The 13,277-nt window shown below is 42.6% G+C and overlaps 1 long non-coding RNA gene across 1 annotated transcript; it reads left to right on the top strand.

Moving 5' to 3' along the window:
- The first annotated feature begins 1,421 nt into the window (after window positions 1-1,421).
- On the top strand, window positions 1,422-3,797 carry LOC123064641 (uncharacterized). The gene is made up of 3 exons (XR_006430752.1): window positions 1,422-1,600; window positions 2,599-2,749; window positions 3,446-3,797. It is a non-coding gene; the product is annotated as an uncharacterized lncRNA (long non-coding RNA).
- Window positions 3,798-13,277: the final 9,480 nt, after the last annotated feature.

Here is a 13,277-nt window from a genome sequence, read left to right as displayed (position 1 = left end):
TGGAGATGCTTCCTTCTGTCCTAGCACGGTTACGAACATATTTCTTTAAGACTCCCATGAACCTCTCAAAGGGGAACATAGTGTGTAGAAATACAGGACCCGGAATGGCATTCTTGTCGACTAGTGAACTAGGATGTGCGTCATAATATTGAAGAAGGGTGATGGGAACACCATCTCGAAACTGACATGGCATTGGACCAAATCACTCTATAACCATAGTAGGATTTCTGAATCGATTACCTTCTAAGAAATTGCATTAAGGAATGCACATAGCTTCACAATGGCAATCGAACACTTTCTGGTAGAAGCCGCCTCAATGCAACCGGAAGCAGTTGCGTCATAATCAAGTTGCGGTCATGAGACTTTAGGTTCTGGAATTTTTTTGTCTACCATATTTATTATTCCTTTTATATTCGACGAGAAGCCAGACAGGACCTTGATACTCAGCAGACATTCAAAAAAGATTTCCTTCTCTGCTTTGGTAAGAGTGTAGCTAGCAGGACCTTGATACTACTTTGGATGCATGCCGTCTTTTTTGTTCACACATTGTTGGTCCTCCCGTGCCTTGATAACCCACAAGTGTAGGGGATCGCAACAGTTTTCGATAAGTAAGAGTTTCGAACCCAACGAGGAGCTAAAGGTAGAATAAATATTCCCTCAAGTTCTATCGACCGCCGATACAACTCTACGCACGCTTGACGTTCGCTTTACCTAGAACAAGTATGAAACTAGAAGTACTTTGTAGGTGTTGTTTGATAGGTTTGCAAGATAATAAAGAGCACGTAAATATAAACTAGGGGCTGTTTAGATAAAGAAGCAATAAAGTAAATATATCGAGTGTGGAAAAGTGGTGGTAGGAGTTGTGGAATTGTCCCTAAGCAATTGACTATGTTACTAGACCGGTAATCACTATTGCAATTCTATTTGAGGGAGAGGCATAAGCTAACATACTTTCTCTACTTGGATCATATGCACTTATGATTGGAACTCTAGCAAGCATCTGCAACTACTAAAGATTCATTAAGGTAAAACCCAACCATAGCATTCACTAAAAGAAATCAGTTAATACATGACGGATTTCCGGTGACGTTTCAAGAATCCGTCATGAACCGGCCTAGTACGGCTCCAAAGCCCGCCGAAGCCCGCTTGAGCCCGCCTAACCCAACCCTCATATAAAATCTAACCCTAAGCCTCTCCCTGCCCCATCTCGTTCTCCCTCCGCCGCCGCCCCCATCATCTTCTTCCTCTCCCCGATCTACTCCTTTCGGTCCTCCGCACACCCACCGCTCTGATCGGCTCTCCTACACACCATCGTCCCAATCCCCACCTCCTTATCCCAATCCCCACATCCCTGGCCTCTCCAATCCTTCCAGTTTGATGGCGCCAGCAGCCCAAGTGATGAGATCCACTTCTTGGGCGTGCGCAGATCCAGCATGGGCTCAACCCCCGATGTTGGCCTTGTCGGAGCAGAGCGACCGTGTGCTCGCTAGTCTAGACAATGGCTCACGGGATTCTGGTGTGGCTCCCGTCCCTTCTGTTGGCTTCCTCAACACCATGGCCACTACAGCCGTTCGTGGGCAGGGTGGGAAGCCGAAGGCTGGTGCGTGGCCTCCTTCTTCAATAAATTGCTTAAGCTTCGCTACTGCCTTCTCCAAATCTTACGGTATTGTGCGTGCGTGCTGACATAGCGGCGGCCGCGGCTATCAAGGGCTAGGGCATGTATATGAGTGAGATGTGTGTGCATGTAGCAGCCAATGTGTTGTGTTTGTGGGTTTCCTCTCTGAAACTTTAATAGTGAATTTTCTCTGTATCATTACACTGCAGGGTACCCAGTAGAGACGGAAGGCACATGTTTGTCAACCAGCTGCACTATGCTCTGTGGGCTTCTATCTAGATCTAATTTAGTTTAATTTTCTACCAAGATCTAATTTAGATTAATTTTCTACCAAGATCTAATTCAGTTTAGATTTTTCTAACAGTTTGATGTACCTTTGTTCTCTAAATAAATATAATTAGCTGTTCTATATGCATTCAGTTTAGTTTTCTATCAAAATATAATTCTGTATGAATCAATGTAATCAAGTGGTGAATAATTTCATCAATATAGACATGATTTCTGTTACTGTATTAATATGGCAACATGTTCTTTTTAAAGTTTTCTCCACACACTTCTGTCCATATTGGCAACTGCAGCTCACTGAATACATATTATGAGAATTATGTTTAATCTAAATATAAGAAGAAAATTACATCGGTATAGTGTGACAGTCCTACAGTTATAATATAGAGATTTAAACCTGTTCATTTTTATACTAATTACATGTAGTCCCGCCATCGTTAGTTGTGCGCCTACTAGTACTAGAACCAATGCCACGTTAGTTCACTCTCCCTCAACCTGGAGGCACACAGCAAGCTAGCAGTTGCCAAAATAGTGAGACACATTTCTTCTTCAACTTATGTGCTCCCTGCCTCCAAGCCTGGTCGCCCTCTCCAATAGTTTTGTCGACAAGTTGTGATGTCTACTGTCTGATCCTAAATCTTTTCCCTGATGTTTTCCCATCTTTTTCTTGATTATGATCTCTGTTTCTTGGGATGCAGGTTTAGGTGGTGTCGTAGTAGCCGTGCCGCTGCATGGCGCACAATAGAGCTCGAGAGGGTGACCGTGATAACTTTGGTGGAGCTGCTCTGTGATGAACCAGGGGTTGGTTCTCTACTACCAGTCCTATCATTTCTCCGTGATGAACCAGGGGTTAGGCATTTTTCACCATGTTGTGATTTTAGACTAATTTGTTTGTGCCCCTTTGATCATGGTGGTGAAATTTATAGTCTCATGCACTTGAATTAGAGTAACCCCGGCCAGCACGCATGTTGTTAAGAGAAATAACCGATACATCATATGCAGTATCTCTTGAGAGAACCATTTGCCACTTAGTTCTATATATTTATTTGTGGCCGTGGCTCGTAGTTATTTTGCATGCCATTTGCATTTTACTTGGCAAGCAATTGTTTTTACTACTGTAAGTGCCTCGGATAAACATTTAGTTTCATGTGTATACTTGTTGCCACATGAAAATTTGATGCTTATGCCTGCCAAGTCGACGAGTAGTGATTCCGCTTCACTGATATTGTTTGTTAGTAATGTCATTTTCTCGGCGGGTTTATGTGGCCTCAACTACTGCAGAGTAGGTGTGTTCTCGGATGTATGTTCTATTAAGTTGCCACTTATATGTAAACCTGATTAGACTTTCTTTTGACCCACTTTTATTTGGATTAAGTTTCGGCAACCTCGTGTTTATTTTTGTTTTTAAGTAGATACTTTGTTATTCTCATATGTAGGCATGGTAAAATTTAAGAATTTTGGACAACTAAGTAATTTATTTTTGAAGTTTGTTCTAATTCTCTCATTTCTACCGTCTAGTGTCTAATGTTGCTATAAATATGTTAGGTGTGATTAGGTAGCGGGCTTCTTGGTGCATCACAATCCGCCATGACATGATCCTTACCATCAGGAGGGCCGACGACAAGAACTTGAATAACAACCTCAGTAGTATCTTGTGTTCTATCGTTGTAAATTGGATTATACTAGTTCCTAGTGTTGTTCTGTGATATTTTGTGAATATATTCTGTAAATTATCATTACATGGAGGATTTTGTAAGCTGGTGCGGTGTAGATACCAATGGATGGCTGCATATTGAATATCCGTGTAATATATGATCATACTTTGGAAATACTTTGCCTTGGCCCAGAGTTGGTATTACGATTTGTGTAATGCATTGTACTGGTTCAAAATTGGTGTGGTAGATATGTGCTGGATGAAATTTAAATTCTGCCTACATCCATGATGATTTCTGTGATGAAAATTGGTGTCCATGTAGGTAGCCACGTCATTCCAATAGGGTGATGAAAAATCCTACGTGGTGTTGGTTCTGTGACAGTTCGTTCCGTCATGAATGGTTGGGCCTAGTTTGGGTTGGCCGGGCTTCGGGCAGATCCATGACGGTCAATATCTGTCATGGAAGGCCTGATGTCAAATTATGACGCGATATACATGACAGATTCCAAGTCCGTCATCGATTGACACCCATGACAGTTCTGCATTAATGCGTGAAGGACGAGGACCGTCACGTATTAACAGATTTCTTGTAGTGATTAAAGCATCAAGTCCCCTTTTATCCCATACGTAAACAACCTACTTACTTGGGTCTGTGCTTCTGTCACTCACGCCACCCACGATAAGCAAATCATAAACATATTGCAAACCCTACAGCGGGAATCCCTCACGCCTGCGCGACCCAGAGGGCACAATAGAACAGCGCCAATAATAAAACATGCAACGCAAACCAGTCGTAGCAACTCATCAATAACCGGTAGGACAACGAAAATCTACTCAAACATCATAGGATGGCAACACATCATTGGATAATAATATGAAGCATAAAGCACCATGTTCAAGTAGAGGGTACAGCGGGTTGCGGGAGAGTGGACCGCTGAATATAGAAGGGGGAAGGTGAGGGAGATGTTGGTGAAGATGACGGCGGTGTTGATGAAGATCGCGGTGATGATGATGGCCTCCGGCAGCGCTCCGGCGCCACCGGAAGCAAGGGAGAGAGAGCCCCCGTTCTTCTTCTTCTTCCTTGACATCCTCCCTAGATGGGAGAAGGGTTTCCCCTCTGGTCCTTGGCTCCCATGGCTTGGGAGGGGCGAGAGCCCCTCCGAGATTGAATCTCTCTCTTTGTTTCTGCGTTCTCTGATTCTGCCCCTTCACCACTTCCTTTATATCTGGAGATCCATAAGTCCGATTGGGGTGAATCTTTCGCCTAGATTTTTCTCATAAAATTAGCTTTCTTGCGGCAAAAGAAGAGCGTCAACTGCCTTACGGGTGGCCCACGAGAGTGCCAAGCGCACCCAGGGGGGTGGGCGCCCCCCTATCTCGTGGCCACCTCAGACACCATTTCGCGTTGATTCTTTCTCCTGAAAATCCCAAATATTCCAAAATAATTCTCCGTCCATTTTTATCCCGTTTGGATTCCGTTTGATATGGGTTTCCTGCGAAACATAAAACATGCAACAAATAGGAACTGGCACTGGGCACTGGATCAATATGTTAGTCCCAAAAATAGTATAAAAAGTTGCCAAAAGTATATGAAAGTTGAAGAATATTGGCATGGAACAATCAAAAATTATAGATACGACAGAGATGTATCAGCATCCCCAAGCTTAATTTCTGCTCGTCCTCGAGTAGGTAAATGATCAAAAAGGTAATTTTTGATGTGGAATGTTACCTAGCATAATCTTGATCATATGTCTAATCATGGCATGAATATTAAGACACGAGTGATTCAGAGCAATAGTCTATCATTTGACATAAAAACGATAATACTTCGAGCGTACCAATAAAGCAATCATGTCTTTTCAAAACAACAAGGCTAAAGCAAGCTTATCCCTACAAAATCATACAGTTTGGCCATGTTTCATTTTCATCACACAAAATGCTCCCATCATGCACAAGCCGACGACGAGCCGAGCAATTGGTTCATACTTTTTAATGCGCTTTAGCTTTTTCAACCCTCATGCATTACATGAGCGTAAGCCATGGATATAGCACTATAGGTGGAATAGAATATAATGATGGAGGTTATGTGGAGAAGAGAAAAAAGGAGAAAGTCTCACATCGACGCGACTAATCAACGGGCTATGGAGATGCCCATCAATTGATGTCAATGCGAGGAGTAGGGATTGCCATGCAACGGATGCACTAGAGCTATAAGTGTATGAAAGCTCAAACTGAAAACTAAGTGGGTGTGTATCCAACTTGCTTGGCCATGAAGACCTAGGGCATTTGAGGAAGCCCATCGTTGGAATATACAAGCCAAGTTCTATAATGAAAAATTCCCACTAGTATATGAAAGTGACAACATAAGAGACTCTCTATATGAAGAACATAGTGCTACTTTGAAGCACAAGTGTGGAAAAGGATAGTAACATTGCCCCTTTTCTTTTCATTTTTCTTTTTTTTCTTTTTTCTTTTTTGGTGGGCTTCTTTGGCCCCCTTTTTTTATTTAGGCTTCTTTGGCCTTTCTTTTTTTTCATTTTTTTCTTTTTTTATGGGGCAATGCTCTATAATGATGATCATCACACTTTTATTAACTTACAACTCGATATTACAACTCGATACTAGAACAAAGATATGACTCTATATGAATGCCTCCGGCGGTGTACCGGGATGTGCAATGATCTAGCATAGCAACGACATCAAAAAATGGACAAGCCATGAATACATCATGCTATATCTCGGAATGGCTATGGAAATGCCATGATAGGTAGGTATGGTGGCTGTTTTGAGGAAGATATAATGAGGCTTATGTGTGATAGATAGTATCATATCACGGGGTTTGGATGCACCAGCGAATTTTGTACCAACTCTCGAGGTGAGAAAGGGCAATGCACGGTACCGAAGATGCTAGCAATGATGGAAAGGCAAAAGTGCGTATAATCCATGGACTCACATTAGTCATAAAGAACTCATATACTTATTGCAAAAGTTTATTAGCCCTTGAAGCAAAGTACTACTACGCATGCCCCTAGGGAGATAGATTGGTAGGAAAAGACCATCGCTCGTCCCCGACTGCCACTCATAAGGAAGACAATCAAAGAAACACCCCATGCTTCAAATTTTTCACACAAGGTTACCATACGTGCATGCTACGGGACTTGCAAACCTCAACACAAGTGTCTCTACAATCCACAACCACCCACTATCTGTTGGGGAACGTAGCATAAATTCAAAATTTTCCTACGTGTCACCAAGATCTATCTATGGAGAGACTAGCAACAAGGGGAAGGAGAGTGCATCTACATACCCTTGTAGATCGCTAAGCGGAAGCGTTCAAGTGAACGGGGTTGATGGAGTCGTACTCGTCGTGATTCAGATCACCGATGATCCTAGTGCCGAACGGACGGCACCTCCGCGTTCAACACACGTACAACTCGACGATGTCTCCCACGCCTTGATCCAGCAAGGAGAGAGGGAGAGGTTGAGGAAGACTCCATCCAGCAGCAGCACAACGGCGTGGTGGTGATGGAGGAGCGTGGCAATCCTGCAGGGCTTCGCCAAGCACCTACGGGAGAGGAGGAGGTGTCACGGGAGGGAGGGAGGCGCCAAGGGCTCAGGTATGGATGCCCTCCCTCCCCTCCACTATATATAGGGGCAGGGGAGAGGGAGGAGGCGCAGCCTTGCCCCTTCCTCCAAGGAAGGGGTGCGGCTAAGAGGGGGGGAGGAGTCCATCCTCCCCAAGGCACCTCGGAGGTGCCTTCCCCTTTTAGGACTCTCCCCTTTTTCCTATATCTTGGCGCATGGGCCTCTAGGGGCTGGTGCCCTTGGCCCATGTAGGCCAAGGCGCACCCCCTACAGCCCATGTGACCCCTGGGGCAGGTGGCCCCACCCGGTGGGCCCCCGGGACCCTTCCGGTGGTCCCGGTACAATACCGATGACCCCGAAACTTGTCCCGATGGCCGAAACAGGACTTCCTATATATAAACTTTACCTCCGGACCATTCCAGAACTCCTCGTGACGTCCGGGATCTCATCCGGGACTCCGAACAACATTCGGTAACCACATACAAGCTTCCTTTATAACCCTAGCGTCATCGAACCTTAAGTGTGTAGACCCTACGGGTTCGGGAGACATGTAGTCATGACCGAGATGTTCTCCGGTCAATAACCAACAGCGGGATCTGGATACCCATGTTGGCTCCCACATGTTCCACGATGATCTCATCGGATGAACCACGATGTCAAGGACTCAATCGATCCCGTATACAATTCCCTTTGTCTAGCGGTATTTTACTTGCCCAAGATTCGATCGTCGGTATACCGATACCTTGTTCAATCTCGTTACCGGCAAGTCTCTTTACTCGTTCCGTAACACATCATCCCGTGATCAACCCCTTGGTCACATTGTGCACATTATGATGATGTCCTACCGAGTGGGCCCAGAGATACCTCTCCGTTTACACGGAGTGACAAAATCCCAATCTCGATTCGTGCCAACCCAACAGACACTTTCAGAGATACCCGTAGTGTACCTTTATAGCCACCCAGTCACGTTGTGACGTTTGGCACACCCAAAGCACTCCTACGGTATCCGGGAGTTGCACAATCTCATGGTCTAAGGAAATGATACTTGACATTAGAAAAGCTTTAGCATACGAACTACATGATCTTGTGCTAGGCTTAGGATTGGGTCTTGTCCATCACATCATTCTCCTAATGATGTGATCCCGTTATCAACGACATCCAATGTCCATGGTCAGGAAACCGTAACCATCTATTGATTAACGAGCTAGTCAACTAGAGGCTTACTAGGGACATGGTGTTGTCTATGTATCCACACATGTATCTGAGTTTCTTATCAATACAATTCTAGCATGGATAATAAACGATTATCATGAACAAGGAAATATAATAATAATCAATTTATTATTGCCTCTAGGGCATATTTCCAACAGTCTCCCACTTGCACTAGAGTCAATAATCTAGTTCACATCGATATGTGATTAACACTCAAGGTCACATCCCCATGTGACTAACACCCAAAGAGTTTACTAGAGTCAATAATCTAGTTCACATTTACCATGTGATTAACACTCGATGAGTTCTGGGTTTGATCATGTTATGCTTGTGAGAGAGGTTATAGTCAACGGGTCTGAACCTTTCAGATCCGTGTGTGCTTTACAAATCTCTATGTCATCTCCTAGATGCAGCTACCACGCTCTATTTGCAGCTATTCCAAATAACTGTTCTACTTGGAGCTATTCTAAATTGTTGCTCCATTATATGTATCCGGTATCTCTACTCAGAGCTATCCGGATAGGTGTTAAGCTTGCATCGACGTAACCCTTTACGACGAACTCTTTTACCACCTCCATAATTGAGAAAATTCCTTAGTCCACTAGTTACTAAGGATAACTTTGACCGCTGTCCTGTGATCCATTCTTGGATCACTCTTGTACCCCTTGACTGACTCATGGTAAAGCACACTTCAGGTGCGGTACACAGCATAGCATACTGTAGAGCCTATGTCTTAAGCATAGGGGACGACCTTCGTTCCTTTCTCTCTATTCTGCCATGGTCGAGCTTTAAGTCTTAACTTCATACCTTACAACACAGCCAAGAACTCCTTCTTTGACTGATCCATCTTGAACACCTTCAAGATCACGTCAAGGCATGTGCTCATTTGAAAGTACTATTAAGCGTTTTGATCTATCCTTATAGATCTTGACGCTCAATGCTCAAGCAGCTTAATCCAGGCTTTTCCATTGAAAAATACTTTCCAAATAACCCTTTATGCTTTCCAGAAATTCTACGTCATTTCCGATCATTAATATGTCAACAACATATACTCATCAGAAATTCTATAGTGCTCCCACTCACTTCTTTGGAAATACAAGTTTCTCATAAACTTTGTATACACCCAAAATCTTTGATCATCATCAAAGCATACATTCCAACTCCGAGATGCTCACTCCAGTCCTCCGAAGGATTGCTGGAGCTTTGCATACTTATTAGCATATTTCAGGATGGACAAAACCTTCCGGTTGTATCACATACAACCTTTCCTCAAAAATCGTCGAGGAAACAATGTTTTGACATCCTATCTGCAAGATTTCATAAATAATGCAGTAATTTCTAATATAATTCCAACAGACTATTAGCATCGCTACGAGTGAGAAAGTCTCATCGTAGTCAACTCCTTGAACTTGTCGAAAAACATCTTAACGACAAGTCGAGCTTTCTCAATGGTGACACTTACCATCATTGTCTGTCTTCCTTTCAAAATCCATATGTACCTAACAGCCTTATGACCATCAAGTAGTTCTTCCAAAGTCTACACTTTGTTTTTATACATGGATCCTCTCTCGGGTTTTATGGCCTTGAGCCATTTATCGGAATCTGGGCCCACCATCGCTTCTCCATAGCTCGTAGGTTCATTGTTGTCTAGCAACATGACTTCCAAGACAGGATTACTGTACCACTCTGAAGTAGTACGTATCCTTGTCACCCTACGAGGTTCGGTAGTGACTTGATCCGAAACTTCATGATCACTATCATAAGCTTCCACTTCAATTGGTGTAGGTGCCACAGGAACAACTTCCTGTGCCCTGCTACACACTTGTTGAAGTGACGGTTCAATAACCTCATCAAGTCTCCACCATCCTCCCACTCAACTTTTCGAGAGAAACCTTTCCTCGAAAAAGGACCCGATTCAAGAAACAATCCCTATTGCTTTCGGATCTGAATTAGGAGGTATACCCAACTGTTTTGGGTGTCCTATGAAGATGCATTTTATCCGCTTTGGGTTTGAGCTTAATACTGAAACTTTTTCACATAAGCGTCGCAGCCCCAAACTTTCAAGAAACGGCAACTTAGGTTTCTCCAAACCATAGTTCATACGGTGTCGTCTCAACGAAATTATGTGGTGCCCTATTTAAAGTGAATGTGGTTGTCTCTAATGCCTAACCCATGAACGATAGTGGTAACTCGATAAGAGACATCATGGTATGCACCATATCCAATAGGGTGCAACTATGACGTTTGGACACACCATCACACTATGGTGTTCCAGGCTGTATCAGTTGTGAAACAATTTCCACAATGTCTTAATTCTGTGCCAAACTCGTGATTCAGATATTCATCTCTATGATCATATCATAGATCTTTTATCCTCTTGTCACGACGATCTTTCAACTTCACACTGAAATTACTTGAACCTTTCAATAATTCAGACTCGTGATTCATCAAGTAAATATACTCAACATCTACTCGAATCATCTGTGAAGTAAGAACATAACGATATTCACTGCATGCCTCAGCACTCATTGGACTGTACACATCAAAATGTGTTACTTCCAACAAGTTGCTATCATGTTCCATCTTACTGAAAACGAGGATTTTCAGTCATCTTGCCCATGTGGTATGATTTGCATGTCCCAAGTGATTCAAAATCAAGTGAGTCAAAACAGTCCATTTGCATGGAGTTTCTTCATGCATATACACCAATAGACATGGTTCGCATGTCTCAAACTTTTCAAAAACGAGTGAGCCCAAAGATCCATCAATATGGAGCTTCTTCATGAACTTGAGGGAATAAAAGAAAGAAATTTTTTTTAAAAAAAGATCATGTTGACCTTATGGAGAGTAATGCCTTCACATATAAAGAGTATGATGAATAAAAGTTGTTGAGAGTTGACAAACATAGTTTTGGTCATTGTTGCAACTAATAGGAAGTGATAAAGAAAGAGAGGTTTTCACATATAAATATACTGTGACATCTTTTATGATTGTGAGCACTCATTAAAATATGACATGCTAAAAAGTTGATGTTAGACAAAGAAGACAACTAATGAGTTATGTTTGCTTATATCCGAAATAAACTATACTGTCATTGATCATCCAACATGTTGAGCTTGCCTATCTCCCTCATGCTAGCCAAATTCTTTGCACCAAGTAGAGATACTACTTGTGCTTCCAAACATACCTAAACCCAGTTTTGCCATGAGAGTCCATCATACCTACCTATGGATTGAGTAAGATCCTTCAAGTAAGTTGTCATCGGTGCAAGCAATAAAAAATGCTATCTAAATATGTATGACTTATTAGTGTGAAGAAAATAAGATTTATACGAGCTTGTTTATGGAAGAAATAAAAGCGACAGACTGCATAATAAAGGTCCCTATCACAAGTGGCAATATAAAGTGACATTCTTTTGCATTACAATTTTGTGCATCCAGCCATAAAAGCGCATGACAACCTCTGCTTCCCTCTGTGAAGGGCCTATCTTTTATTTTTATCTTCTACCTTATACAAGAGTCATGGTGATCTTCACCTTTCCTTTTATATATACCCAATTGTATCTAGGTTTTCATAAAGTATTATTGTTGACATTACCCTTGAGGTAAAAGGTTGGGAGGCGAAAGTATAAGCCCCTATCTTTCTCTGTGTCCGATTGAAACTTCATACCCATAAGTATCGCGTGAGTGTTAGCAAGTGTGAAAGACTAAATGACATTTGAGTATGTGAACTTACTGACAAGCTCATATATATTGACTCTTTCCGATGTTATGATAAATTGCAATTGTTTCAATGACCGAGATTATAGTTTGCTAGTTTTCAATGAAGTTTCTGATTCATACTTTACATTGTGAATAGATTGTTACTGTAGCATAAGAAATCATACGACTATATATATTGATGTTCTAAGAATGATTATGATACCCTCATGTCCGTATTTTATTTTCTTGACACCTCTATCTCTAAACATGTGGACATATTTTTCGATATCGACTTCCGCTTGAGGACAAGCGAGGTCTAAGCTTGGGGAGTTGATACGTCCATTTTGCATCATGCTTTTATATCAATATTTATTGAATTATGGGTTGTTACTATGCATTATGTCACACTACTTATGCCTTTTCTCTCTTATTTGCAAGGTTTACATGAAGAGGGAGAATGCCGACAGCTGGAATTCTGGGCTGGAAAAGGAGCAAATATTAGAGACCTATTCCGCAAAACTTCAAAAGTCCTGAAACTCCATGAAAGTCAGTTTTGGAATATATTAAAAATATTGGGCGAAGAAAGCACCACAGGGGGGCCCACCAACCGTCCACGAGGGCGGAGGGCGCGCCCTACCCCCTGGGCATGCCCCCCAGCCTCGTGGGCCACCTGACAGGCCCCTGATGCCCATATTCTGCTATATGGTGTCTTTTTCCCTACAAAAAATCATAAGGAAGCTTTTGGGACCAAGCGCCGCTGTCTCGAGGCGGAACCTTGGCGGAACCAATCTAGGGCTACGGTGGAGCTGTTCTGCGAGGGAAACATTCCTTTGGGAAGGGGAAATCGTCGCCATCATCATCACCATCGATCCTCTCATCAAGAGGGGGTCAATATCTATCAACATCTTCACCAGCACCATCTCCTCTCAAACCCTAGTTCATCTGTTGTATCCGATCTTTGTCTCAAAACCTCGGATTGTTACCCATGGGTTGCTAGTAGTGTTGATTACTCCTTGTAGTTGATGCTAGTTGGTTTAATCGGTGCAAGATCATATGTTCAGATCCTTTATGCATATTAATACCCCTCTGATTATGAACATGAATATGATTTGTGAGTAGTTACGTTCGTTCCTGAGGACATGGGAGAAGTCTTGTTATAAGTAGTCATGTGAATTTGGTATTCGTTCGATATTTTGATGAGATGTATGTTGTCTCTCCTCTAGTG

Source organism: Triticum aestivum, chromosome 3B, assembly GCF_018294505.1.
Source record: "Triticum aestivum cultivar Chinese Spring chromosome 3B, IWGSC CS RefSeq v2.1, whole genome shotgun sequence".
NCBI lineage: Eukaryota > Viridiplantae > Streptophyta > Magnoliopsida > Poales > Poaceae > Triticum > Triticum aestivum.
Note: the sequence above shows the minus strand (reverse complement) of the source record. Positions and strands in the feature narration are given on the sequence as shown.